Source organism: Ursus americanus, chromosome X (assembly GCF_024610735.1).
Source record: "Ursus americanus isolate L20-20 chromosome X, mUrsAme1.1.p, whole genome shotgun sequence".
NCBI lineage: Eukaryota > Metazoa > Chordata > Mammalia > Carnivora > Ursidae > Ursus > Ursus americanus.
The window spans coordinates 119,830,426-119,858,234 of NC_142164.1; the positions used below are offsets into that span (position 1 = coordinate 119,830,426).

Consider the following 27,809-nt stretch of genomic DNA (forward strand, 5'->3'; position numbering starts at 1 on the left):
GTGATCTTCCTCTTTCCCAGTCTGTGAAATGGGTGAGCAAGCCAGATGAGCTTCTTCACAGACAAAGCTGTACAAAGTCCTGAGCATGTCTGTCCCTCTGGGCTCATTGTGAATATTAGGTAATTATGTATCTATGGAAAGCTAATAGGAGACTGTTTAGCTTGGAGGAAACAGGTCTTGAGTTGTTATTAATATCTTTGAAGAAAACCAGTGAGCCAATCGATAAAATAAGAGTGTTTTAGTAAGCTGTTACCATCGTCAGTTTGTTCAACATTAAATGAACTTGCCACTCATCCTTACAGGCTAATAAAATGAATCAACAAGAAAACAGGCATCTTGCAATCCTTTTGCTCACATTTGGTCAATTATGGAATAGAATAAGTGGGCTGTGGGATAAGAACGGAAAGACTGGAATGTCCAGAATAAATGAGTATCTTTTTAAATATGATAAGACCAGGGTTAATACGGTCTCAAACCCAGTCTGTGACACTAATCCCTCAGGAAAGGTTGACTTGTGTCCCCCTCCAAACTCATGTGTTGACATCCTACCTGCCAGAATCCCAGAATGGGATATACTTTGGAAATGGGATCATTGTGAACATGTAGTTAGTTCAGAGCAGGTCATGGTGGACTAGGGTGGGCCCCTAATCCAGTATGGCTGGTGTCCTTCTAAAAGCGGAAATTTGGACGCATGTGCACGTGGAGCACGTGGGATGATACTGCCACAAAGCAGCGACCTTCCACTGGCAAGAAGACAAAGACACAGCAGACCCTCCCCTAGAGCCTTATTGGAGACCACAGCCGCGTCCACATACCCGGTCACACTTCTGGCCTCCGCATCTCTGGGATAATACATCTCTGTTGCTCTAAGCCACCCGGTTTGATTGATTGATTGTTTCTACAACAGCCCTAGCAAACTCATACAGACTCAGGATTTGATATCAACTTTGACTTAGGCCACATAGCTAAGTTCCTTGCCAAGTCTTTCTACTTTTGCCTGAGCCCAGTGAGCTCTTTTCTCTGAGGCTAAGAACTCAGTAGGGCATGAGAGTTCCAATTCTCACGCCAGCTGTTTGGAAGGTGTCAGGAGAGCATTCCTACAAATGACTAAGCACCTTCAGTCAAGTAAAGGACAAGACAAACAATGGATTTTCCTTGTTTTTTAGTTTCCCTCACATTTTTTAATCAACATTGAAAACGGAGACAGGTTAAAGTTATTGACTCGATTTATTTTCTTGGCGTGACCGTGTGGTCTCCACGTTCTTGGAAGGTCTTGTTTCCTCCAGAGATCTGGTTATGCTCTGGGCACAGGACAGTCTGTTCTATCTTGATTTCACACATTCTTTTTTTTTTTTTTTTTTATTGATTCTAAAGATGCTTTCTGTTCTCTCACAAAAGGCAACAAAGACAACTGATGAGGGACTTCCCTGCTGGAAGAGTGTAATTAATTGCCCATAGTGTGGACTCAAAAGACTGTTTAAGACAGTCATTCCTTTGGAGTAATTGTCTCTCATTTGGGCTTTGACATTTTGTCATTTTTTGATGAAAGTATCTCAGGACTCCTGCTTCTTCAACTGACCTTTTGCTCCAAGTTCTAAAACTGGCCAGTTTGGGTCATTGAATTGGACTCTTTCATTTGTCTCTCTCTCTGCTTTTGGAGCCATTGTTACTGTTCTGTATTTTGTATTTCCCTCTGTGGGTTATCCCATTTCGGTTGCCTCTTGCATGAGAAAGAAGTCAGTCATTTCTGTATCTGACAATGTTCTGTCCAGCTTCATCCATTTTGAACATTATGAGATGGATACTACTCTGTCATCAATCAACGTGGGGATGGAATTTATGTAATTGAATGTTGTCCTCTGTGGTTCCCTTGAAATACTCTTCACTTATCAACATGCCATTTGGGTCTTAATTATATAAATTACCTAGGTATATTCACTCAACACATACTAAAGTACAGCAGATATGGTACACTGGAGGCTCAATTATTAATATTCAAAGGATTCTAGGTCTCCCTTCTCTTTTCCTTTCCTATAAAACTGGACTGTTTTAGGTATCTGAAATGACTTTTCAAATACACAAGGCACACCCCACATCTTGTCCGCCCACCACGTTCTTTGCTTTCTGATTCTCGCATTTCTTTGGATATCCATCAAGACTCTGGCAATCAATTCAATATTCTTATCTTTTCTAGGTTTATCTCTAGGAGTCTAGGTCTCTTCTGTTTGCCTTTCGCATTTTCTTATCTACATATTCATGGGTAAAGTATCCAATAAACACCTGTCTACTCTGTCCGGAAAGGCTGACACCACATAACCCTTAGCCAAACCCATTAGGTTACTAGCCTCACTACATGCCAAGAACAGAAAAAGGTAAACATCTGAAAGACGTCTTAATTTCTCTACATATCATTTCACTTTTCATATAAAAATCTTGATGTGAATTCCTCATGGATTCCCCACCAGCACCCAGGTGTTCAAAGTCAGAAGGATGATCATTACTCATATTTTGAGATCTGTACTCAGTGCATTTAGGTGACCAACTCATCCCAGTTTTCCTGGGAGTGTTTTCCTGGTTTTCACGCGGACAGTCTTACATCCTAGGAAAGCCCACAGTGCCAAGCCAATGGGGACAAGCGATTGCCTTGAGAGTAGTGATTAACCACTGGAAATTCCAGACCTTCCCATGGAGATCCTGGGTCACTTGATCTGGGGCATGGCTTTCTTACCTGTGTGTTTTTAAGAGTTCATGGCATTGGTGAGAAGAGACATTGTTTTTGCCAAGTCTGCAAAGTGCTATGTAATTTCCCCAACTTTCCTTACCAACCCTAGCCTTGTCCACACACTACCTGCAACTATACCATCCCCTCCTCAAAAATACACATGGGCATCTGGGTGACTCTGAAAGTTGGCCACCAGTCCTTGAGCCTAAATGCCACTGTCACTGGACAATCAATGTCAAACTTAAATGCTTCAAGATTAACCTTCTCCTCCCCCATTTTACTACATCTTCCTCATAGGCTCTGCCCTTGGACAGGAGTGTCAGCTGCTTTTTCGTGTTATTCTCTTGTGCTGAAGCCCCAGTGCCAAAAATTCCTGGTGCACATAGGAGGGGGTAGGTTTGCCAGGCAAAATACAATGTGCCTTGTTAAATCTGAAGTTCACGTACAGTGTGGGCATACTTACCTGGAAAGAGAAATCTCCGCTGTTTATCTCAAATTCAAATGTACCTGCCCGTGTGCATTTGTATTCACGGAGTCTGACTCATGGGCGTATGGAGGCTGAAAACTCTTAACAGGTGCAGTCAGAAAGCTGGAGACTCAGGAGAGCCGATGGTGTAAATTCCAGTCCAAGGGCACGGGACCTGCATCCCGTTTGATGTCAGGAAGAGAGAGCAAATTTTCTTTTATTCTGCCTTTTTACTTCTGTAGCCAGCCTCAGCTGCATGAATTCTGAATGCCACACAGAACTGTAAACCTGGTCTGTAGATCAGATCTCAGTCTTTACTGGGTCTAGATCTGGTGGAACTATAGATCCAGTCTGTAGATCAGATCTCGATCTGTACTGGATCTAGATCTAACGGAACTGTAGATCTGGTCATGGACATTATGTATATCTGGACCTTATACATTCAAGAATGTCACTTTTTTCTTTTTTTTAATAATAATTTTTTATTATGTTATGTTAGTCACCATACAGTATATTCTTAGTTTTGGATGTAGTGTTGCATGATTCATTATTTGCGTATAACACCCAGTGCACCATGCAAGAAGTGCCCGCCTTAATACCGATCACTGGCCTATCCCAGTCCCCCACCATCCTCCCCTCTGAAGCCCTCAGTTTGTTTCCCAGAGTCCATAGTGTCTCGTGGTTCATTCCCCCTTCTGTTTACCCCCCTTCATTCTTCCTTTCTTTCTCCTACCGATCTTCCTGCTATTTCTTATGTTCCATAAATGAGTGAAACCATATGATAATTGTCTTTCTCTGCTTGACTTATTTCACTTAGCATAGTCTCCTCCAGTCCCGTCCATGTTGCTGCAAATGTTGGGTAATCATTCTTTCTGATGGCTGAGTAATATTCCATTGTATACATGGACCACATCTTCTTAATCCAGTCATCTGTTGAAGGGCATCTCGGCTCCTTCCACGATTTAGCTATTGTGGACATTGCTGCTATGAACGTTGGGGTGCATATGGCCCTTCTCTTCACTACGTCTGTATCTTTGGGGTAAACACCCAGTAGTGCGATGGCTGGATCATAGGGTAGCTCAATTTTTAACTTTTTAAGGGACCTCCACACTGTTTTCCAAAGTGGCTGTACCAACTTGCATTCCCACCAACAATGTAGGAGGGATCCCCTTTCTCCACATCCTCTCCAGCATTTGTTGTTTCTTGCCTTGTCAATTTTTGCCATTCTAACTGGCGTAAGGTGGTATCTTAGTGTGGTTTTGATTTGCATTTCCCTGATGGCTAATGATTTTGAAAGTTTCTTCATGTGTCAAGAATGTCACTTTTTTTCATCCACCTAGAAGGACTTTTTGCCCCTTCGCAGGGCAGTATTGCCCCCACTGAGAACGCATCTGCTAGAGAAAATCCAAGTGATGAGTCGCTACTTGAATTCCCACATTCCTCTCCTTCACGGATGGGGTATATTTCAGCTCTCCAAGTGTGCACAGCAGCAGGAAAAACACACATCAGCCCCTTTCCTCATGCACTTTCCTCTCCAGAAATTCTCTCCTCTCTCTGCCTCTTCAAGCCTGCTTAGCCATAGAAAATCCCACCAATCCATCCATGCAGAGATGGCAAAAAGAATCCGTAGACCTCTGGGACGCATCTCTCCGATGGCTGTTCTAACTCCAGGAGACACACGTGGCAGGCAGTAGCCGTAAGAATGGGTGTCGATAGGACTGGAATAGTCTCCCACACTTCCTGCAAATGTCAGAGGGGGCAGCTTCCTGCCTGAAGGAAAGGCACCACTGTGTCTCCCATACTTCATGCATTGGTTTTAATTTGGTTAGCTTCCATTTGTTTCTCAGTCCTTTATTTTAGTTTCAGGGTGTGCATTTATTTTACCAAATGATGGGCTTTGCCTTCCTGGGATGATACGGCAGTGAGCACTGTTCTTTATTGCAGCGTTTATTGTCAATGAACTGTGGATTGTCCCCCCCACCCCCAGTAATGGTTCAATATTATCTAGTCCCACATTTGAAGAAAAAGCCCCTGTCAGCACAAGTAAATCACAGTGGAAACGTGTGGAAAGCTCCTTTTCAAACCCTTGCTAGCAGGATATACAGGTGCACTCAGGAGTAACACCTCCCCAAATATTGTGGCCGTGTGCTGGTGGTGTTAGGAGACAAGTCCATGATCTTTCTTGGTGTCTCCAAGTGTTTAAAATTAACTATTAGAAAGCCTAGCAGAGAGCAATGTGGTCACTTACCCCCATGTGTGCTGTCCAAAAAAAAGGGTATTTTCACAAGTGCTCATAGCAGGTGTTTGGTGTGCAATCAGTGGGTCGCTGTTGAGCCCAGACCAGGTGAAGACCATTGTTGTTGGTCTGTGGCGGAGAAAGCAGTGACCCACACAGGTACGATTCCCAGAGCTTCTGTTCCGATGAGGGGACACAGGAAATAAACCATCAGTGGAGAAAATTGCAAGTATTAATGCACATGGAAACATAACCCGGGAAGCCAGGCAGGGAGTGGTGGAGGGGCATTTAAGCAGAGATCCGAAAAGACGGGAAAGAGAAAGTCATGCAGTTATCTGAGTAAAATGATTCCAGAAGGAAGGGCTAGTAACCCCAATGTTCTTTTAAGTACGAATTTTGGTAAAATATACAGAAGTTATAATTTAGCATCCTAATCATTTTTAAGCATACAGTTCAGTAACGTGAAGTACATTCCCATTGTTATGCAACCATCTCCAGAATTCTTGCCAAGTTGCAAAACTGAAACTCTGTCCCCATTCAACACTGACTGTGATGAAAGGAGTAAGTGATGTAACCCGATAGGATAATAAAACTTCTCTTACCGCCCCCGAAGGCAAGGATTACAGCACAGTCTTATCTCTAGATTTAGCCGCCAGGCCCTTGGAGCCCTAGAGTCCACTTGGCGTATTTACACTTCAAGGAGGAAAAATCCCATGCCCTTATAGCCACTCGTAGGTGATAAAACTATTGGGGTCTCCCAAAATCCTAGAGAGATTTCATTTACACCCAAAGGGCTGTCGTAAGAGGACCCCTCACAGCTCCCTATTCCCACCGTGTGCACAGAGAGAACTATTTTTCCCTACTTCCTAGGCTGTAGGGTGCTAGGCCACTCACTTGTACAATTGACCTGTTTCTCATTGCAGCCACACCAGATAAGGGCTGGGGGCAAAAGGTGAGGACACACTCATTATGTGCTGTGACATTTGCAATAAGAACTCCATCTCTGAATCATAACACCTTGTGTTCACATTCAGGGTACAATTGATAAAAACTCCGAAACACTAAGTGTCAGTAAGCTCCCATGGTTATGGCAGTATCAGACAAAATAATGGAAAATGCAAAAGGGGAAAAAAAAGGAACACTGGAAAACAGTACAAGATGAAAAACACCAGGAAGGTCTAACAACTCTAAAAGTAAATGTGATGAACACTAACTTCTGAAGTCACCATAGCATACATTGACTGTTGTATGCATTCACAATTAGAATGGAGGGTTTTTTTCCACGATTGTTTCAGGACGGAGGGACAACGGCACTAACATATCACTAGAAACAGGAAAATTTGGAAAACAAAATCCATCAAATTCAGCTAATTAGCATATCTAAAACACTGCACAGAACAGTGCAAGAACTCTTGTACTTCAAGAAGCAAACCACAAGTTTTTACCTGTTTAAACTTAATGGAAGTTTGAAGGACTATAAAAGAGTAAAATCATACAGATTATTATGCAGCTGAGTAGTGTATCATAGCCAAGAAGAGAATTAGAAAATATTCATACATTTGGAATTTGGAGATATGTGTTTTTATTTTTTTTTTTAATTTTATTTTTTATTTTTATTTTTTTTTAAGATTTTATTTCTTCATTTGACAGAGAGAGAGACAGCCAGCGAGAGAGGGAACACAAGCAGGGGGAGCGGGAGAGGAAGAAGCAGGCTCCCAGCGGAGGAGCCTGATGTGGGGCTGGATCCCAGAACGCTGGGATCACGCCCTGAGCCGAAGGCAGACGCTTAACGACTGTGCCACGTAGGCACCCCTGGAGATATGTGTTTTTAAAAAATGCATCCAAGAAAAACTACACGGACATTTGAAACCACTTTGAACTTAATGAAAAACTACAAATTAAACCCGGTCTGAATGCTTCATACTTATCTCTTTAGATCTCTGTAGCCATCCTTTGGAGCAGGTGGGCTAATTACCTGTGAAGTGACAGTGGAAGAATGCATGCATAGAAAGTCTAGGTCAGTTGATCAAACACAGCTGTTCCATTTGGGGTAAGACGTACATAAAGCGATCATAAACAATAAATCGAGGCCATTTCTAAGCCCCATAAGCAATAATTGGTTGTAATTTCCTAGGGCTTCACTTTACATCTGTGAAATCAGGTACGTACAGGAGTATTGTGGAACCACTTTGGAAATCTGGCCTTTACCCGTAGAATTGAAAACCACTCGTGCGTTTTGAGTGGAGAAATGCCATGCTTCAACTTCAACTTTAACAAAAGTATACAGGTGATTTCTTGACTGTCGCTGGGCAGGGTGGAGGGGGCAGCAGGGGGACCGCTCTGGGGTCTTGTTGAACCGCACATCAATGAAAGTGAGGGTGTTAGCGCAGGTGGGTGGTAATGGTGTTCCTCACGACTGCTGTCTAGTTTCTGCAAACACTTTCAAGGACGCCCCTCATGATCTGCTTACGGTTGCATCTAGTGAGAGATGACGAATAGTCAAGGAGCATCACAAGATTTGGAAGTTTGGAGACTTCTCCTACTCAGACACTAAATGTGGGTACGCTTGGGGTACATGGTGTTGAGCTCACACTTGGACATTTCACGTGTGAGAAATACATTGGATGTTCTTATCAACCACTTGGCTCACGTGTCAAACACCCGGTATCAGCGGTGGTTTGCTTGACTCGATCTTTATTTTGATCTCACGGCCACGCAAGCCGTGCATGTCTTCTCATTGTAGGGCACAAGCTGAGGAATAGCTCTTGATGTGGCATGTGTCCGTTCTCATGGCAGAAGGAAAGAACAGGAGTCACCTGTGATGCCCAAAATCTTGTTTAAAATTTCTTCTCAGGGGTGGTACTAGGCATGCCTGCTGCAGAACAGCTCCTGTGGTAACAATGTGACACTACCCGTGGCATTTAGCCATGGGAGGTCCTTGAAATGTGGGTACACCCCGGTCAGTCATGGGGAAACTTTTCTTTATATTTTGTCTCACCTACACTCCTTACATAAGCCTCATAGGCATTGGAGTGAATTCAGGAAAGATTTGAAAAGGAGAAATAGTCCATGGGTTGACTCGCTTGAAAAATTTTGCAAGAAGAAAGCTGAAAGCATGGCATATTTGGACAGAAACATATACTAAATAAACTTTTTTTTTTTTTTTTTTAGTTAGGAGCATGTCAAAATAAGTAGCACAAGAGAAACACATAACGCAGGAGACTGAAAGAATCAAATATAGCAGGACCATATTTTGTAAAGCACACCCTTATTTTTGCAAACCTAAAATCCTTAAATCAACAGTAAACAATGGGTGGTGACATTTAAGCTAAAACCTCAAGTTGAGCAGAAGTCAACTAGGTAAATGTCACTGGTATAGGGCTAATAGATTGTCTGGAAGGAGGGGTGGCTAAAGGGTTGACCAGTTGGACGTATAACAAATTACTCCGGTAATAATATAGTGGCTTCAATGCAATTGTTGACTTCAAACTTATAAGAGGATTTTTCTCCTGTGGAATTTAGAGAAAGTGCATAATCTCCCATTTCAGCGACAAACATTCCCATTTATCTACGAAATGTATGTTTAGGCCCCATTTGGTTGCCCTGATCCCAGCAAGAGTAGAATGTTTGGTGTTATTTGAGCATATTCGTAACCAAGCTGTCTACACAGCAAGATGCGAACATGTAGATTGAAATTACCTTTGAAAACAAGACACCGGGGCTGAGTTTCTTTGTCAAGTGGAAAAAAAATAACTTCCAGCCCCATAGAACTGCTCTTTTGTGTTGGGTGTTAGGATCAACCAAGCACGTTTCGCAGTGGCTCAGGAGGCCCTAATGGTAAGTTTCCATGTAGTTGGAAAAATCCTTTGAACATCTCCATCCCTTGTGTGCATATACACGAACATAAGGGTCCATAACTCTGGGGGCAGATGGCCAGAGTCGGAACAACAGTCCGTAAACACAACATGGCGATCGCTAGCCCCCCTTCCTCATTTCCCGAGTTCTCCCACAAACTCTAGATTAGAACGAATATGAAAATATTCAGAGCAAGAACCTGACCAGTACCGAGAATTCCCAGTAAGACACAGCTGCTTTAAATCTCGCTCCTGAGGCAAGGTGTCCTATTCAAAGGACTTGGCTTCCCAAACTTCATTCAATAAATCCTCCTCCACTTTTAAGACTTGTTTACGAACACACCAAATGCTTGTTTGGGCTTATTTTTATGGTTCCTTAAAAAAAAAAAAAGTTTTAAGCCTCTTTTTTTATTGTGATTCAAATAGCTTCTCAAATCCTCTTTCCTTGAGAAGTCAAAAATGGACAAATTTCTATTTCCCTCTTTCATTCTATTGGAAATTGCATTTTTGGTGATTGTGTTCATTGCATCAAAGACTCTTGAATATTGTGCATACATCTTTTTTTTTTTAATGAAACTCTCTGCGTGTATGAAAATTTCCTATAAAACATTCCTTATGAAATGTAGTTCAATAAAACACTGTTTATTTTTACTTTACTTTTATGGGTGTTTATGGTTATAAAAAGGAATAGAATGACAAGGTCTGTCTTGAAATGCATTTCCACGTACTGCTGGTAGAGAGGACAGTATTATATAGAAATTCAATAAACCTGCCCAAATCATCACTATCTTAAATATTAAATTCCAGGAATCAGGGACTGTGTTCAGATTTCTTTGTATAGCAGACGTTCTTATAATTGAAAGGTTAGCTCCATATGTAAAATAGAAATATGTTCAAATTGTAAGTCTGTTTTAGACATTTTTGTTGGCATTCCACTTACAATATAGTTTTAGTGAGACGTACCAATGGCCAAGACCGTTGTTTCAAATGAGGGAGCGATTAGTTGAACACAGTTGTTTATTTCCTGAAAGGGAGAAAGAAAAAAATTATTATTAAAATAGATATTCCAGGGATTTCTCTTCATACTTTACATAAAACAGACCACAAAAAGGATTTCCAGACTTCTCCATAATGTGTTCATGGAAAGGTTTGGCCCAGCCGAAGCACAAAGGGCGTAGAGATATGGAAAAGGCGTAACTTTTGTAGACTGCACAGTACTTTCCAGAGCACTTCTGTTGGAAGGCATCGCCTGGGCACAAGGATTCCAAACAGACCAAGCAAGCATCATGACGCAGACAAATCTCGAGACATGTGTTAGCACTTGCAAAATTCCGGAGTCTTCCCAGAGACAGCTTGTCCCCCAGCATCCTCTGCCTTCGGAGGTCTGAGTGGGGTCCCCCACATTCCTCGGCCATCCTTCTCTTACCCCTCTCTGCCTGCCCTACATGTCATCCTTCATCCAACATTGCAAGACCCCTGCATTGCAGCCACTGTGGTGGATTCCTTCAGTGGCAGCCCGGGGATTTGCCCAGTGGGCCTGTCTTCTGTTCCTGCATCTGCAAACCATTCCCAGCAACGTGTCCTGATGTTCCCTTTAATGTGCGTGGGCCTTTCTTTCTGGAGTGGGCTTCCTCCCGTTGTTCAAGGCTCATTCACCAACCACAGCTGCTCTCTCTGCTTCCTAGGACCCAACCACTCAATGACACCTAACATAATAAACACGTATTTACTTGTTTGCCTGCCCCCCCCACCCCTCCAAGGAGAGGGTCATCTAAGCTTTCCCAACACCGTCTGCCCCCGTGCCTATCAATCGACACGTGTTATTCTGTCTGGCTGCTTGCCACGTTTCCGTGTGCAGCTGTGGTTTTCAGAGAGGCCCCCCGCCATGTCCCCACGCTCTCCTTGCGTTCTCACAGTGTATCCACACAGGCTTGCTGCTCTGCACGTGGCCATCTGGACATGGGAAGCCTCTCCTTCCCTGGGTCCCGCAAGTGGACAACTCCTGTTGGCTTCTCAAGAGGGTCTCAGGTGAACTTGTGGGTTACCAAGAACAAACGCGCATAATTAATTTGCCCTTCCGTCGTATATTTTAACCCCTCGTCCTGCCTATTCATCATGAACTCTGTTCTTTGCCCTTGTTCCCTTAGCCTCTGTTTTACCTCAATTAAAATTAGCAACGATGTCCTAGGCTCCAGGCTTCTCCCTAAGGAAAGCACAAAGCACTTAAATAATGATTCTGAAAATCCCGCACATTCTCTATTGATTTATTTCAGTGATTTATTACTTCATGTGTTTAGTGCTTCCTTCATCTTGTGCTGGGTTTAATTTGTCCTCTTTTTTTCTAGCTTCATAGAGAGGACTTTGATTTTAATCCTTATAAAAAATCTAATACGTGCCTATAAAGCTGTAAATATCCCTCTAATGACCCCGTTAGCTGCATCCCTCACATTTTAAATAGGGTTTTTAATACTTCCTAGACTTTCTTCTGTGACCCAGGGGCTGTGCAGAAATAGTTGACTTGGGGGCGCCTGGGTGGCACAGCGGTTAAGCGTCTGCCTTCGGCTCAGGGCGTGATCCCGGCGTTCTGGGATCGAGCCCCACATCAGGCTCCTCTGCTGGGAGCCTGCTTCTTCCTCTCCCACTCCCCCTGCTTGTGTTCCGTCTCTCGCTGGCTGTCTCTATCCTGTCGAATAAATAAATAAAATCTTTTTTAAAAAAAATCTGAAACATAAAAAATAAAAAAAAAAAGAAATAGTTGGCTTGAACTGCCGAATATGCAGGGATTTCCCAGATAATTGTTTTCATTGATTTGTAATTTAATTCTGTTCTGATCAGAGAATATACTTGATGGGATTTCAGTGTTTTAAAATGTCCCATTATTTATTTTATGGACCAGCAGATGGTCTGTCTTTGTGGACACTCAGGAGCACCTGAAGACAATGGTGGTGTGTTCCATGGCTCTTGGGTGAGTAAAGGTCAGTCTTCCAGACGGTGTGACGGGGCTGCTCACGCCATGCCTACCCTTATTTACACCCTGTCTCTTTGTTCTATCAGTATTTACTACATGATCAGTTATCTACACTCCGTCTACGGTTCTGTCAGCTCACAGGACGTTTGCACACTGAGTCTGTCCTTAAGGATTCGCCCATTGTTGACTTTAGAGCCCGTTCTGTCTCTTTTGAATCCGTTATTATGTGCATACATTTTTAATATTTTTCTGTTGTCTTGACGATTGGACCCATTTATCATTAGGAAATGTCCTTTCTTTTGCCCATATCTATATATTCCTGAAATCCACTCTGTCTGCTCTTCACATAACTAGCCGAGCTGTCTTAGGACCAGGGTGTGTGTACTATGTCTTGGCGATTCATTAATTTTGAATGTATGGCATTCTTATAATTAATATGAATATCTTACAATAGCATGATGGTGGATTTTCACTGTCATCCAGTTCCTGTATTACAAAGATGGGATTCATATGTCTAGGTCATTTCTATTTTTAATTTGTTGAGGTGTAACCTACACTGTGAACAGCATCCATTTACAGTGTACACTTCAGGGAATTTGGGAAGGTAGACACATCAGCATAATGCAGTGCTTTCCATGATCGAAGCAGAGAACGTTCCCATAACCCTCCTACTCCTTTCTAGTCAAATCCTCCTTCTGTAAGAAGCCCTAGGCAACCAACAGTATGTTTGCTCTTGCTGTAAATTCGATTGCACATTTTTCGAAATGCCAGATATAGGAAATAAGACAGCATGTTCTCTTCTGTCTTTGTCTTTTTGGCTCAGCGTATGGTTCTGAGAGTCCTCCATGGAAATGTGTCAATAATTTCTGAACATAAGTCCCTTTGTAATTGTCTACATAAATCACATTTTTGTCTGGCCCCAATTCGTTGCATGGCCAAGTTCCTTCCAGCTGAAGCAGCCTTGAATATACTTGAAAAATATTTGTGTGTCTTTTGGTTTCCACTCCTCTTGAATGAGTACCTAGGAGAGGGATTGCTGACGTATATGGTAAGATATTTTTAAGTAGACTTTATTTTTTAGAGCACTTTTAGGGTCACAGTAAAACTGAGAAGGTACAGAAATTTCAAGTTCTGGGGCTTGGGTGGCTCAGTCAGTTAAGTAGCTGCCTTTGACTCAGGTCATGATCTCAGACTCCCAGGATGGAGCCCCACGTCAGGCTCCCCACTAGGCAGGGAGTCGGCTTCTCCCTCTGACCCTCCTCCCTCTCGTGCTCTTTTTCTCCCTCTCAAATAAATAAATAAACTGTTAAAAAAAAAAGAAAAAGAAATTTCGGATCCTGTCTGTTTTCAGACCACCACCAACTGAAAACCAAACCGCACCATCCACAACACAATTTGTCCCAGCACCAACTTGCACCTTAACCCTCTCCTTCCTTTTCTTGCCAGGTGGTCCTCAGCTGCCTGCGTCTCATGTAGCAATTTGCCCACCCCCTTACACCCCGAGGCCACTTAAGAATGTTCTTCTTGGGGTGCCTTGGTGACTCAGTCAGTTGGGCCTCTGACTCTTGATTTCAGCTCAGGTCATGAGCTCAGGGTTGTGAGATCAAGCCCCATGTAGGGTTGCATGTTGGGTGTGGAGTTGCTTAAGATTCTCTGTCTCTCTCTCCCTCTGCCCTTCCCCACTTCCCCCACGGTGTGTGCATATGTCAAAATCACCGACTCTTGCCTTCAGCACGTTGCTTTGAAATCTTGTTTGGTCGTGTTTGGTCACTCAAAAACTACAGATGTACTGTGAATTATTTTGCAAGGTATACAGCTACTCTTATCGCCTTGCCTTTGCTCGTGTGCTTGTCCTTGTGTTCATACGCATGCCCTGGTGCCCATTGGCTTCTCGAGTTATTAGAAACTATGCTAGTAAGATTTGCTATCTCCAGCTATCTTGGCGAGGAGCACACTGCACCCTTTGCCCAAAGAACCACCCGTCCTTCCCTGGTTACTGGATGTCCTTCTTAATGAATTGGGTCAACTGTAATCTCTTTCAGAAATATTCCCTTACGCTTTATTCTCCCTTATGTAGACCTCTATGTGTATGCATCCAGCACAACAATGTATCAGTATTTTAATGAAATAAGTATTTTACTTGAGCATATGGTTACAGTCCTTGAGGGCAGAAACCCCAAACCTGTTAGATTTCTTACTTGAGAACCTAAACTAAGACATTATATAAATGCTCACATTTTATTGATCATTGAAATGATAATGGCTGAGGGGCGCCTGGGTAGCGCAGTCGTTAGGCGTCTGCCTTCGGTTCAGGGCGTGATCCCGGCGTTCTGGGTTCGAGCCCCACATCAGGCTCCTCTGCTGGGAGCCTCTTCTTCTTCTCCCACTCCCCCTCCTTGTGTTCCCTCTCTCACTGGCTGTCTCTCTGTCAAATAAATAAATCTTACAAAAAAAAAAAAGAAAGAAAGAAATGATAATGGCTGAATGAGTGACAGAGATATTTATGTGCTGTATTTGTCAACTAGAAGAAAACTCTACAGTACACTTAGAGCAGTCTGGAAGCAGGAGCAGGACGTAGGGAACATCCAATTACCATTGCAAAAGACTGTCGGATGCAACAGCAGCTCAGTAAACCACACTGATAATCTGGGAGGCTCACAATGTGATTTAATCTAGGTTATTCATATGAAAGTGAAGTTTACGCAATGGATAACTCAACCCTGCAAACTGTCTACCTTTTTATTTATTCTGCTCCTCATTTACCTTGAAAACAATGTTGACAACTCTGTGTAAGCAGGACATTTTCAGACAGATATCCTGGTACATTTGGCCGCTGAATCATTACTTCATTGGGTTTTGTAATAAGGATCTGGTAGACTTTGACCATGCTGGATAGCTCTGGGCATTCTAGGGAGATAATCACGGTAGCAGGCTAAACAGAAAAGAGGCAAATATTAGGACAGATAATAATAGGACCTAATGTCAGAAGTCTGAAGGAAGTGTTGCACTCCCCTGTAGAATGTAACTCTTCACAGCAAGATTTGAGCTCATACAGGCAGAAAAAGGGTCAAAGGTGCTTATAGACACTACATTTTATATATACTCGTTTCTCTACCACGTTAACATCTTCAGTACAGAAGTTCCTCCCATGAAAGAAGGAAACAGAGTCAAAGTACAATAGCTCAAGAAAGAGATGGAAAAAGTATAGCAGCATATGGATCATAAGTGGGTGGAAATCAGTAATGAACAAAAGTCACGGAGTGGGAGGTGAAATTAAAGAAACACAAGAAAGACTAGATCGTGCAAGGAAAACATGAAAATGAGTTCAATTAAATATAAACAAAAAGGCATTAAGAAGGGTTGGAGAGGCTGTTTCTAAAAGACTTGGAGGCCAGGAAACAGAAAACCCCCCAAAACCATACTCCGTATTGCATGTTACAGATAAAATTCCAAACTACCTGTCTGAGAACACAACACCTAACATCACTCCTTGAAGAGTCTCGTGTCATGTCAGGGGTAATTAACCAGGCATACATTAGAAAAAATACTGAACACAGTACAAAATATCCTTGGCGAAAATACTAGGCTGAGCAATAAGGATTGAGATTTAGACTGGCCTCAGTTTCTCTGTAGTGATATTGGTGCCCTATCAGAGTAGGTAACACAAAATACAAGTAAGAGAGTGGGAGCCAAATGCTTTTTGCATCAAGCCACGCTGTGTCTTGAGTGTCAAGATAATTGTAAAATTATTTTCAGTTAAGAGGGGCGCCTGGGTAGCGCAGTGGTTAAGCATCTGCCTTCGGCTCAGGGCGTGATCCCAGCGTTCTGGGTTCGAGCCCCACATCAGGCTCCTCCGCTAGGAGCCTCCTTCTTCCTCTCCCACTCCCCCTGCTGTGTTCCCTCTCTCGCTGGCTGTCTCTCTCTGTCAAATAAATAAATAAATTCTTTAAAAAAAAAAATTATTTTCAGTTAAGAAAAACTGACGACATAACGTAACCATGAATATGTCTTATGGCACTTCCGGAGGAAATGATAAGGAAGTATCCATGAATGAGAAGGAAATCCCAAAATGCTTATTCTCACTACTAGCATCAATATTTACCATGTGTTAAAGGAATTAGGAATGCCAATACCAATGCAAAGGGCTAAAAGTATAAGGAACCCTTACAAATCAATTCCAAAAAAACCAAACAACTTGATTAAAAAAGAGTCAAAGGACTGGAATCACTAGAATATGAGTAGATATTTCTCCAAAGAAGACATCACCCATCATCAGGGAAATGCAAATCAAAACCACAAAGAGATATCACCTCACACCTGTCAGAATGGCCAAAACCAAAAAGACAAGAAACAACATGTGTTGGGAGGATGTGGAGAAAGGGGACGTCTTCTGAACTGGTGCAGCCACTGTGGACAACAGTACGGGGGTGCCTCAAAAAGTTAAAAATGGAATTACTGTAGGATCCAACAATCCCACTTCTCGGCCTTTATATTATGGAGCCTTAAAAAAGAAGAAAATCCTGTGATGTGAGACCAACAGGGATGAACCTGGAGAGCAGCGGACTACGTGACATTCGTCAAGTCACAGAAGGGCAGAGAGTGCATGTTTCCACTCAACACGAGGTACCCACAGCTGTCCAGTGCACAGAAGCTTCAAACCACACAGAGGTGGCAGCAAAGGGAGCAGCAATGGAGAGGTGCTGGTCAATCCATGTAGAGTTTTGGTCATGTGGGACGACAGACTTCTGGGTCATCGTGCTCACTGTTACATAACATGGAACAAGTAATGCATGAAATCCTAGATAAGGTGCTATGATATGAGACCATACTATAAAGAAGTGTTAAAATAGATTATACACACACAAGTATATATAGCAGTATCTTTTACCTATTTAAGCAATAACAATTTAGAATCTATAATTGAAGATAAGATCTATTTTATGATAACAACAGAAAGCTTAAATTTGGAACATATCCCGAATATGGATAGGACAGAAATATATCTGAGGGAGTGGAGAGTAGCCTTGATCCAATGTAAAAGTGTTGTGGGTTAATGGAGGAAGAAATGGAACAACAGGATGGCACGGGTCCTTCTTGAAGGTTTCCCTATATTATATAAAATACACATTTATTTAAAACTTAAAAAAATAAAATATATCTTTATTAACATCAAAAATACCAACAGAGTAATTCTACAGAATATGCAATACACTAACCCAAGAATGACCTGTGAACCTTTGAAAAAGAAAGTGTAACTATAGGGATATTAACGAAACAAGAGGTTGATCATAGAACAATGCCTTAATAATGCAAGCTTTATATTTCTGGTGTTAGACCGGTGTTTAGCAAAATAAGGCAGAGGAACAGGTGAGAACACTAAGAAATATACTCAAACCTAGGTAGGCAGACACATTTACCTGGCACTTGTTTACAGGAACATGGACCTTCCTTGGGTGCGCAGGGAAGCAAGGTTCTAGCTGGGGCACCTGTCCTTGGACCCTGCTGGTCAGTGGGGCAGAGGTGGACAAGCAGAATCCAGAGGGAACGAAGGAAGAGAAGAGAGAGGCAGGAAGGAAAAGGGAAGAAAAGCACAAAGAAAACTTGTTTAGAAAGTAAAGAAACCAAAATTCTCCACCCACTCCCTGAGAGGAAACTAGAACCCTTTATCCATTAAACTCCTTGCAAAGTAGGTATTTTATAATTTCTTCCTTTTAAGGAAATTGCCTCTTGAGGTATGAAAAGCCATGCGCAGTGACAGCTGGCGAACACACCGGAGGCAGTCCAGGAGCACGCCCTGTCCTGCAGTGGACTCAGGAACTGGCTCCTTCACGTGCCCTTGTGCTGAGCCCCTGCTTGCAGACTGTCACCTCCTTGAACTCAGTCCTTGGGGAATCCTCCCCTGGGATTCTCAAGTGGTAACAAATGAAGAAAACCCATCGCATCTTTATAACAGAAACGTCACCTGCCACGTTGGGAAGCTTAAGAATTGCTGCTTCTCCATTTGTGTGCAGATGTCTTTAAAAACATGCTAAATACAGAGGTGTACTAAGGAAATAAGAGCCTGTATTTATTTCAGATATGTAGTAGTTGTAAGGTTTACCTTCCTCTGAGAAACAAAGTTATTAGCAGACCCTATGTTTACTTATACAAAATGTGATTTAATGGGAGAAGAAACAGATTGAATTGTTAACAACAGTCATTTAGCAAATCTTGAGAAGTTCAGATTGATGAGAAAAGTATAAAAGCACTGTTCTGCTTTGTTTGTAAAGAGATAAATCAGCCCCTTTAAAAGAAAATAAAGACTAAAACTTCAGATTTATGGTGAACAAATACATACCTATTGCTATTGCAAAGCATCACTTTTAGTAATTCTTAATAGTTAGTAATTCTGAAGATTATCCCAGCTCATTTTCTGCTTTCCCCTCGATTTTTCTGCAAAGCTCAAACCGCTGTAAAATATAAAGTCTATGAAAAGAAAGCAAGAACCCAAACAAACAAGGCAAAAGAATGTTATTTCGAGATAATTATTTGAGAACAAATGAAACCGACGTAAATATGTGTCTCAGATAAAAGGTAAAAGGCTTAACCAAGGAAAGAAAAGAAAAACAGAAGCAATGGGGACTCAAAGGATAAAGTGTGTATAAAGATTAGAAATAGACTTTGCTGTATGATTTGAAAATGTCCAGTCATATCAAGAAATAGAATTAGGGCTCCTGGGTAGCACAGTCGTTAGGCGGCTGCCTTCGGCTCAGGGCGTGATCCTGGCGTTCCAGGATCGAGTCCCACATCAGGCTCCTCCGCTGGCAGCCTGCTTCTTCCTCTCCCACTCCCCCTGCTTGTGTTCCCTCTCTCGCTGGCTGTCTCTCTCTGTCAAAATAAATAAATAAAATCTTAAAAAAAAAAAAAAAGAAAGAAAGAAATAGAATTAGAACCTGCTGGAACTGGAGAGACCCAGTTCCAATGACCTCTTCCAGAAAGTGTTCGTTTTGGTGCCCCTGAGACCCCGTAGCACCTCATATGTCCTATTTTTTAGCTTTTACTTTTTGTTTAATTTATTCTTTTTCATTTGTCCTATTTTTTGGTTTAGTCGATGTTGCAAAAACCAAATTACAAAGAAAAGCATTGTAGTTATAACGTGTCCGCTATTTAGGACTTTAAATGTGTGCTTTTGTTTCTTATCATTGCTTTCATAGAATACCTGAGATTAGAACACATGTTCTTTTTTTTTTTTTTTTTAAAGATTTTATTTATTTATTTGACAGAGATAGAGACAGCCAGCGAGAGAGGGAACACAAGCAGGGGAAGTGGGAGAGGAAGAAGCAGACTCATAGTGGAGGAGCCTGATGTGGGGCTCGATCCCAGAACGCCGGGATCACGCCCTGAGCCGAAGGCAGACGCTTAACCGCTGTGCCACCCAGGCACCCCAGAACACATGTTCTTTAAGAAAGGATAAATGAGGCATGATTTTTGCCTTTCCTTTCCTTTGAAGTCCTTAGGAATCCAACAGAAAGAGAAAAATTAAGAGTGGACACCATAAGCCACAGAGGGTACAACACACCCAGTTGGTTATGGGCTTTGAGATGGAAGGGAAGGAGCCAATGTAAGAAGCCACTATAAACCTCAGCCAGAATTCAGATTTCCCCAAAGAGCTACAACCACAGCATGTGAAATTATATGGCAGGGTGATCTAGGAGCCCTCGGAAGAGTTGGCACAATATCACCTTATACTGAGATACCACTTTGTCACCGAAGACCCAGCCTGCAGGCCGAGAAAGTCTGAGGCGAAGTGAACTCAAAGCAGAATGCAAACCATGGGTGAAATGAAGAGCTTGAGATGCACAGGTGTCAGCGACAAGCCACACAGAACTGGAATACCAGATACCGAGGGGAGCCATGCCCCAGCACAAGGGGATGCCAGGCCGGTTGTGAGGACGTTCAAGAGGACCACTGAAGTGGAATGCTCCAGGGCCTTGCCTGGTACACTGCCCAGAGCCTGACCCTCCCGTAACATTGGGCCATCATATGACACCATTCCAAGGTGGGTGATGATTATAAAGGAGCCAGTAGCGTGCTCACGGAAGGATATCCCTGGAAGGAATCCATAGCAAAGACGTAAGAAAAATGCAGATGAGAAACGCACATGAAAGAAAGGAAATGACACAGTTGACCCTTGAACAACACAAGGGTTGGGGCACCCACCACTGTGCAGTCAAAAATCCGTTCTCTAAATATCTTTGGATTCCCCCAAAACTTAACTACTCATAGCTTACTGTGGACAGGAGCCTTACTGATTACATGAACAGTCAGTTAACACAGAGTGTGTGTGTGATATGTATTGTACTATATTCTCAGAACAGAGAAAGCTGGAGAAAAGAAAATGCTACTAAGAAACTTATAAAGAAGAGAAAGTACGTTTACAGGGCTGTACTGTGCTATTGAAAAAATCTGTATATAAGTGGATCTGCACAGTTGAAACCCGTGTTGTTTAAGGGTCAACTCTATAAGGAAACAGAGCTCACCAAGTTGCTCTCCGCACACTCAAATAAAATACACTTGGCGTGATCTTCTTCAGAGAATCAAATGACATAAACTCGTTTCAAAGGAAAACCTTAAGGGCCCAGAAGAGGGGCAAACTGAACGGAGACAGGTCAGTACCGACGTGGAAGGTGCAGTTGAACACTATGGGAAACCGTGCAGGTTGTATAAATACAGCACAAAGAGCCACCATAAAGAAGACAGAGAAGCGGGATCGAAACCTGCAAAATTAAGTTGAAAATAGCATAGACTTAAAAATAATGTCAAAAATAAGAATGATCGGGGCGCCTGGGTAGCTCAGTCGTTAAGCGTCTGCCTTCGGCTCAGGGCGTGATCCCGGCGTTATGGGATCGAGCCCCACATCAAGCTCCTCTGCTGGGAGCCTGCTTCTTCCTCTCCCACTCCCCCTGCTTGTGTTCTCTCTCTCGCTGGCTGTCCCTCTCTGTCAAATAAATAAATAAAATCTTTAAAAAAATAAATAAAAAACAAAAATGGTCAAATCACTTGTTCCGAGAGAAAAGAACAAAACAATTCTAAAATATCCACCTGAAGTTACTGAATTGTGAGACATAAAATATGACAGAAATATTCAGCTGTGCATTCGAGAGAAAGATAATCAAGTCTCATAAAAAGAGATGAAATAGAATGCATCTCACATGTGCCCAGAGTGACCTCATCAATAAGATAAGTGTATACTAATATACGTGTGTGTGTGTGTGTGTTTATAGATATACATACACAACTCAAACATTGCGTGTCCTCCTACGACCAGTCATGGGTACACAAACTCAGGGACCCGCGTGTCCTCCTACGACCAGTCACAGGTACACAAACTCAGGGACCCGCGTGTCCTCCTACGACCAGTCACGGATACACAAACTCAGGGACCCGCGTGTCCTCCTACGACCAGTCACGGGTACACAAACTCAGGGACCCGCGTGTCCTCCTACGACCAGTCACAGGTACACAAACTCAGGGACCCGCGTGTCCTCCTACGACCAGTCACGGATACACAAACTCAGGGACCCGCGTGTCCTCCTACAACCAGTCACGGGTACACAAACTCAGGGACCCGCGTGTCCTCCTACGACCAGTCACGGATACACAAACTCAGGGACCCGCGTGTCCTCCTACGACCAGTCACGGGTACACAAACTCAGGGACCCGCGTGTCCTCCTACGACCAGTCACAGGTACACAAACTCAGGGACCCGCGTGTCCTCCTACGACCAGTCACGGGTACACAAACTCAGGGACCCGCGTGTCCTCCTACGACCAGTCACGGGTACACAAACTCAGGGACCCGCGTGTCCTCCTACGACCAGTCACAGGTACACAAACTCGGGGACCCGCGTGTCCTCCTACGACCAGTCACGGGTACACAAACTCAGGGACCCGCGTGTCCTCCTACGACCAGTCACAGGTACACAAACTCGGGGACCCGCGTGTCCTCCTACGACCAGTCACGGGTACACAAACTCAGGGACCCGCGTGTCCTCCTACGACCAGTCACGGATACACAAACTCAGGGACCCGCGTGTCCTCCTACGACCAGTCACGGGTACACAAACTCAGGGACCCGCGTGTCCTCCTACGACCAGTCACGGATACACAAACTCAGGGACCCGCGTGTCCTCCTACGACCAGTCACAGGTACACAAACTCGGGGACCCGCGTGTCCTCCTACGACCAGTCACGGGTACACAAACTCAGGGACCCGCGTGTCCTCCTACGACCAGTCACAGGTACACAAACTCGGGGACCCGCGTGTCCTCCTACGACCAGTCACGGGTACACAAACTCAGGGACCCGCGTGTCCTCCTACGACCAGTCACGGATACACAAACTCAGGGACCCGCGTGTCCTCCTACGACCAGTCACGGGTACACAAACTCAGGGACCCGCGTGTCCTCCTACGACCAGTCACGGATACACAAACTCAGGGACCCGCGTGTCCTCCTACGACCAGTCACAGGTACACAAACTCAGGGACCCGCGTGTCCTCCTATGACCAGTCACGGATACACAAACTCAGGGACCCGCGTGTCCTCCTACGACCAGTCACGGGTACACAAACTCAGGGACCCGCGTGTCCTCCTACGACCAGTCAGTAATAACCAGGCTGTCCTAAGTCATCTTCATATTTCACTTGCAAAAAGTAATAATAATAAGGGATAAATCTTGTATTTAAGAATGTTTTTAATTCCTACATAACTGCTTACAGACATTTTAATGATTCTCTTTCCCCAACATATTACCCTTGAATACAGTGTTATATTCATGGACACTCTGCAGAATTTAACATGTGTGAAATCTGGGTCTCGTAGGGATTAGTTATGGTGTTGATGTCATTACAGTATGGAAGTAACACCTTAACACCTTATTTTCACAAGTGACTTCCTTACAGAAGACGGGAAAGGAAAAGTAATTCTGTATGGCAGCCTGATTTAAATACCATGATGGTCGGAGTAAAAGAGGGAATGGGACGGCCTGCCCTTTCTTGTCATAGCTATAACTAAAATCTTTTGAAGTGAAGAAATCTGCATACACATCCTACGGTATAGGTGATATGTTCCGAAAGCAAGGAATCTTAAGGAATCATGTATTTATGGTGACGTAGTAATGGAAACATACATATTCCCAAAAGTCCACAGAAGTACCTTCTTGGCATGCGCGTCCTCAAGGTGACCAAGAGCCACTCGTGCTCAGAGATGCAACGAAGATTCTCATTTTCCTCCTAGGAGGAAACAACACAATTCACAGTCTGTTGTCTCCCCTCCTGCACATACTCGTGGAAATATTCAGCATCCAAGACACTGGAGAGCAGCTGGCCTGAGGTTGGCCATGCTAAAGTAATCCATAGTACCTTTGTCTGCTATTCCCGTGTGCTGGCCCAGTCCCCTGTTGGGTTCCTGAGGCCTGCTGAGGAGTGCTATGAATTTTGGAGGTCACTGTTTCCATCAGGGCTGAGGTGTGCTTTTCTTTGCTGTGATGTTAAATTGTAGAGGGGCAATCCCATGGTGTGGCTCTGTGTAGCAACTATAAAAAGTGTCCATCAATTCTTTTCCATCAACCACATCAGATAGGAGGTGCTAGAAATCCCCTCCCTATGAATCAGGGATGGCCTTTGTCTTCCCAGACCAATTGGATGTGTCATCAGTGATGCTGTATAGACATTTACAACCTGCAGGTTTTACCTGGTTTCTACACAACACTCATTTGTGAGGTACTTCTTCTTGGGAATGCTGCCCTTCACTCTGTGAGAAACCCAAATCCCATGGTGAAAGCACATTTTGATGTTCTGGTCAACCCCCTTCCCCAGCCTGAGTGCTGGTTTCAGTAAACACAGTCATGGTACCAGGCATAGGAGTGGAAATGCCATCTTGTACATAGACCATTACCCACCTGTTGGAGTCTGCCTGAGCACAGACAAGCCTGCCCATACTGGACCCTTCGTTTTTAGATTCCCCTCCCCCCCCACAAAATCCATGATCAAAGGTAACTGTGAAGTCCACCATGGGAAATGAGACCACCATGTCTATCGCAGGAAATCACCCTTGCATTGCCAATAGGGGCTCACCTGTAAGGCTCTGTGGCTCTGTCACCACCCTCCAATTACACAACAAGGCTTTCCTTCTTGAAGAAACATGGGTGGGAAAGTAAATCCCCCAAAATCATCAACCCAGCTGGGACCTCCTCATGAGGGCAACATGCCCAGTGGCCCAAAGGTAAAAACATCACAATGCTGGGATCTGCTCACAAGGGAAATGTCACAAAAGGCCAGGACAGAGGGGCCTCCAGCGTGCCTGGGGGGCAGTCCTGAAGCTAGGAAGAGGAGGCTGGGCCACAGTAGGGCTCTCGGGTAGACGGGTCCCCTTAACGCAGGACATTTTATATCTTGGTCATCCTTCCAAGTCCATAACAGCTCACTACATGAATAAAAATAAGGTGTGCATGACATTGTTGCAGTGCATGAGCCTTGAGGTGGAAAAATGTATATACACTCAAACATTTGTAAATGCTCCCAATGTGTTCATGTCTGATTGTGTTTGCGTGCATAGAGCATAAAGACGGGCTCTGCTGTGACTCCGAGAGCCAAGTGGCAGATGCTTTCATGACACACAGCAGCTCATATTCATGCTCATCTATGGCCCTTTATTTTTTTCTATCACTTTCACTTAATTCTGTTTTCCCCGTGTTTCAAAAACTCTCCTTGACGGCAACACCATAACGTGGAACAGAATAGAAATGAAACAACGGTTTTCATCTTAAGAGCACAGTCTTAGTGAGAAGAAAATCACCTTACGCTGATTATAATAAGATCCAGAGGCACCTGTCAGGGAGATGGATGAAATCAGATGCTTTCTGTGTATGACTGTTACACATTACTTTATCTTGATGACAGTGCTTTGTACGTATTTGTTTTGCCTGAGTAAAGGACTCAGGATCAACATCACTTCATGACATTTGTTTGTAGGTGATTTGAGGGAAATGAAAGCCTGTTTTCTTATAATATCCATTTATATTGTGGCCCTTCACACGGTGTGCAGTAAAATCAATGTATACAAATAGTATTCATCATATTGCATATAATATACATCAATTACCTGTAATATTGCATTATATTTATTATATAATATTTAACAACATATTTTAGTAATGTATTAATATAAAATGGTATACATATTTGTAATTTAATAAAGAATTGCCTACAAATATTTGTGCCTTCCAGTTCATAATCTTTTTAAAGATTTATTTATTTATTTTAGAGAGAGAGAGAGAGAACAAGCGTGGGAGGGAGGCACAGAGGGAGAGAGAAATTCAAGTGGACTGGCAGAGCCCACCATGGGGCTCGATGTCACGACCCTGAGATCATGACCTGATCCAAAACCAAGAGTCGGATGCTGTTATATATAATATATTAATATTCCTATTATCATTAAAAGGATAAAGGTGTGTGCAAGTGTTCTGTGATGTGCACACTTGGAAAGATGCTCACATTGCATGTGAAACACCACCTCTGCAAGCACTGGTTTTTTGAGCTTTGGCTTTCAATTATAGAAAATCATCTCTAAAGGATGCTCACGATTTTTAAAACAGCAGCAGAAGAAGCAGGTAACAAATGTCAAAGAATAACCAGGCCTTAAAAAACAAAACAAAACAAAACATGACGGTCGACTTCAAAACCAATACCAAGCTCGGTGTGTTCAAACAGGTATTTAAAGTACAGGTGGCATTAGACTATGGTATTCTGTTTTCCATGTTTCTCCGTAATCTTTAGAAACTATGTAATAATGTCTCTCTGACCGTTAGTTTTCTCACTGAGTACAAGGCACACATCAGCGCACAAGTGTGACCCCTGGTTCGATGTACCTACCTGGGTCCAGAGCATCATTGGTACCACCAACCACATTCCGTTTCCTTTCAGTGAAAACACACATAACTCAAAAGTTCAGTGTCGTTAGATTGGAAGTGCCAATGCGATCAAATATTTGGTGCTGTCAGGCTGACAGTTTGCATTCCTTAGTTTTTATTTATACTTCTCTCAAGGAAGCTGGTGTTTCATGGAATTAGAAACCACAGAAAGCAGTGTGGGCCGTAGAATTTCTGTTTATCTGCAGGCGATCGTGCATGAGTGAAATAATGCAAGTTAGCATGATACAAACCATCTTCCACCTTACATCAGGCATTTTTCTTTTTCATGCAACATCCGTAGTGTCATTCAGTACCAAATATCACAAGGCAGCCGTGGTGTCTCATTTAGACGGGATATACGTCTATCCTTTTAATACAACTGTTGCTTTCTTTGAGTTCTGTGCCTAAGGTTGAAACATGGTGCTGGGACAGATCCTCCCTCTTTCAACCCTGGCCCAGTAGTGGAACCAGCACCCACGTAGCACTGAGCATGCCTTGGGAATTAGAAATGCAGGGCTGAGGTCGGGGGAAAGCAGGCGTAACATCTGGGACCCACAGCTCAGCTTTGCCAACTGAATTATCTCCCGTCCTCTTTGATCACCTCCCACCTACACTGTTTCCTAATCCAACAGCTATTCCCTTTACACACAGATGCGCTTCCAAGTCTAGTCATCCTGTCTTCTGATTCTACTGAGGGTGTTGTCCTGGAACTCAAATGCGTTTCCTTTCCCGAAAAGGTGCCATTGCAAAATTCCTTTCCACTCACAGCTGCACCCTTGGGAAGAAAAAACCCTAGCAGAAATTTTTTAAAAATCTCTCAGGAGCCCTAAATACCACAGTCCCCCAGGGATGTGCCTGTGGTAGTCCTGCCCTTCCTTACACGCTAACATTTTCTCCATTAAAAAAAAAAAATTGCATTCATTTTTCACAACAAAATCCAAGATACTCTGTATTTCTTTTTTTCTTTTCCACTCTAATGCAGATGGTGTCTATTTTTTTTCTTCAATTATACATTTATATCAAAATGCAAGTGAGTGTAGATACTGACTGTCATTTCGTGGAGTGGGTACTTTGGGGGAAGGAACTGAACCAGGAAGCAAGTAGTAAAAATGATCATTCTTGAAGAAGCAAGAGTGTCCCACCATTGGCTCTCTCCCTGTGAAACAAAACTAGCAAAAACCCAAACCAAACCAAACCCAAGCCATCTGGGAAGATGGAACTTCACTGAACGAAGCTAAGAAGATGCCGTTCGGTAGAAAAACCTGGTGACCGCAAAAACCTCTCTGCCCCGACCCCATACATTGGAACACCAGCTCTTGGAGGTAGCAGGAGATTAACCGTCACTGACAAATGAGCAGAAAAACAGGACAGACAACATTGAGAGGAAGCTGCTTTTAGAATAAAATCAAAAGGGACAATCAAAACCGTCCAGCTACAGAAAATGCTTCCCAGAATACTTCACACAGTAGAGAAAAAACTAACAGAGAATAAGGATGTTAATGAAAGACCATTAATCAAGTGTTTCCTGATTACAAGTGCATACAAAGAAAACCAATAAAATCAGCCCCTTACAGAAAGAAACATGACTTATTGCCTGTTTTCCTGATTTGCCTG

At 43.2% G+C, this 27,809-nt stretch overlaps 1 long non-coding RNA gene across 1 annotated transcript in view; it reads left to right on the plus strand.

The window, feature by feature from the left end:
• LOC123802725 (uncharacterized) overlaps positions 1–27,809 on the plus strand; it is a 697,769-nt gene that overhangs the window by 228,193 nt on the left and 441,767 nt on the right. The gene's annotated exons all lie outside the window — the stretch shown is intronic.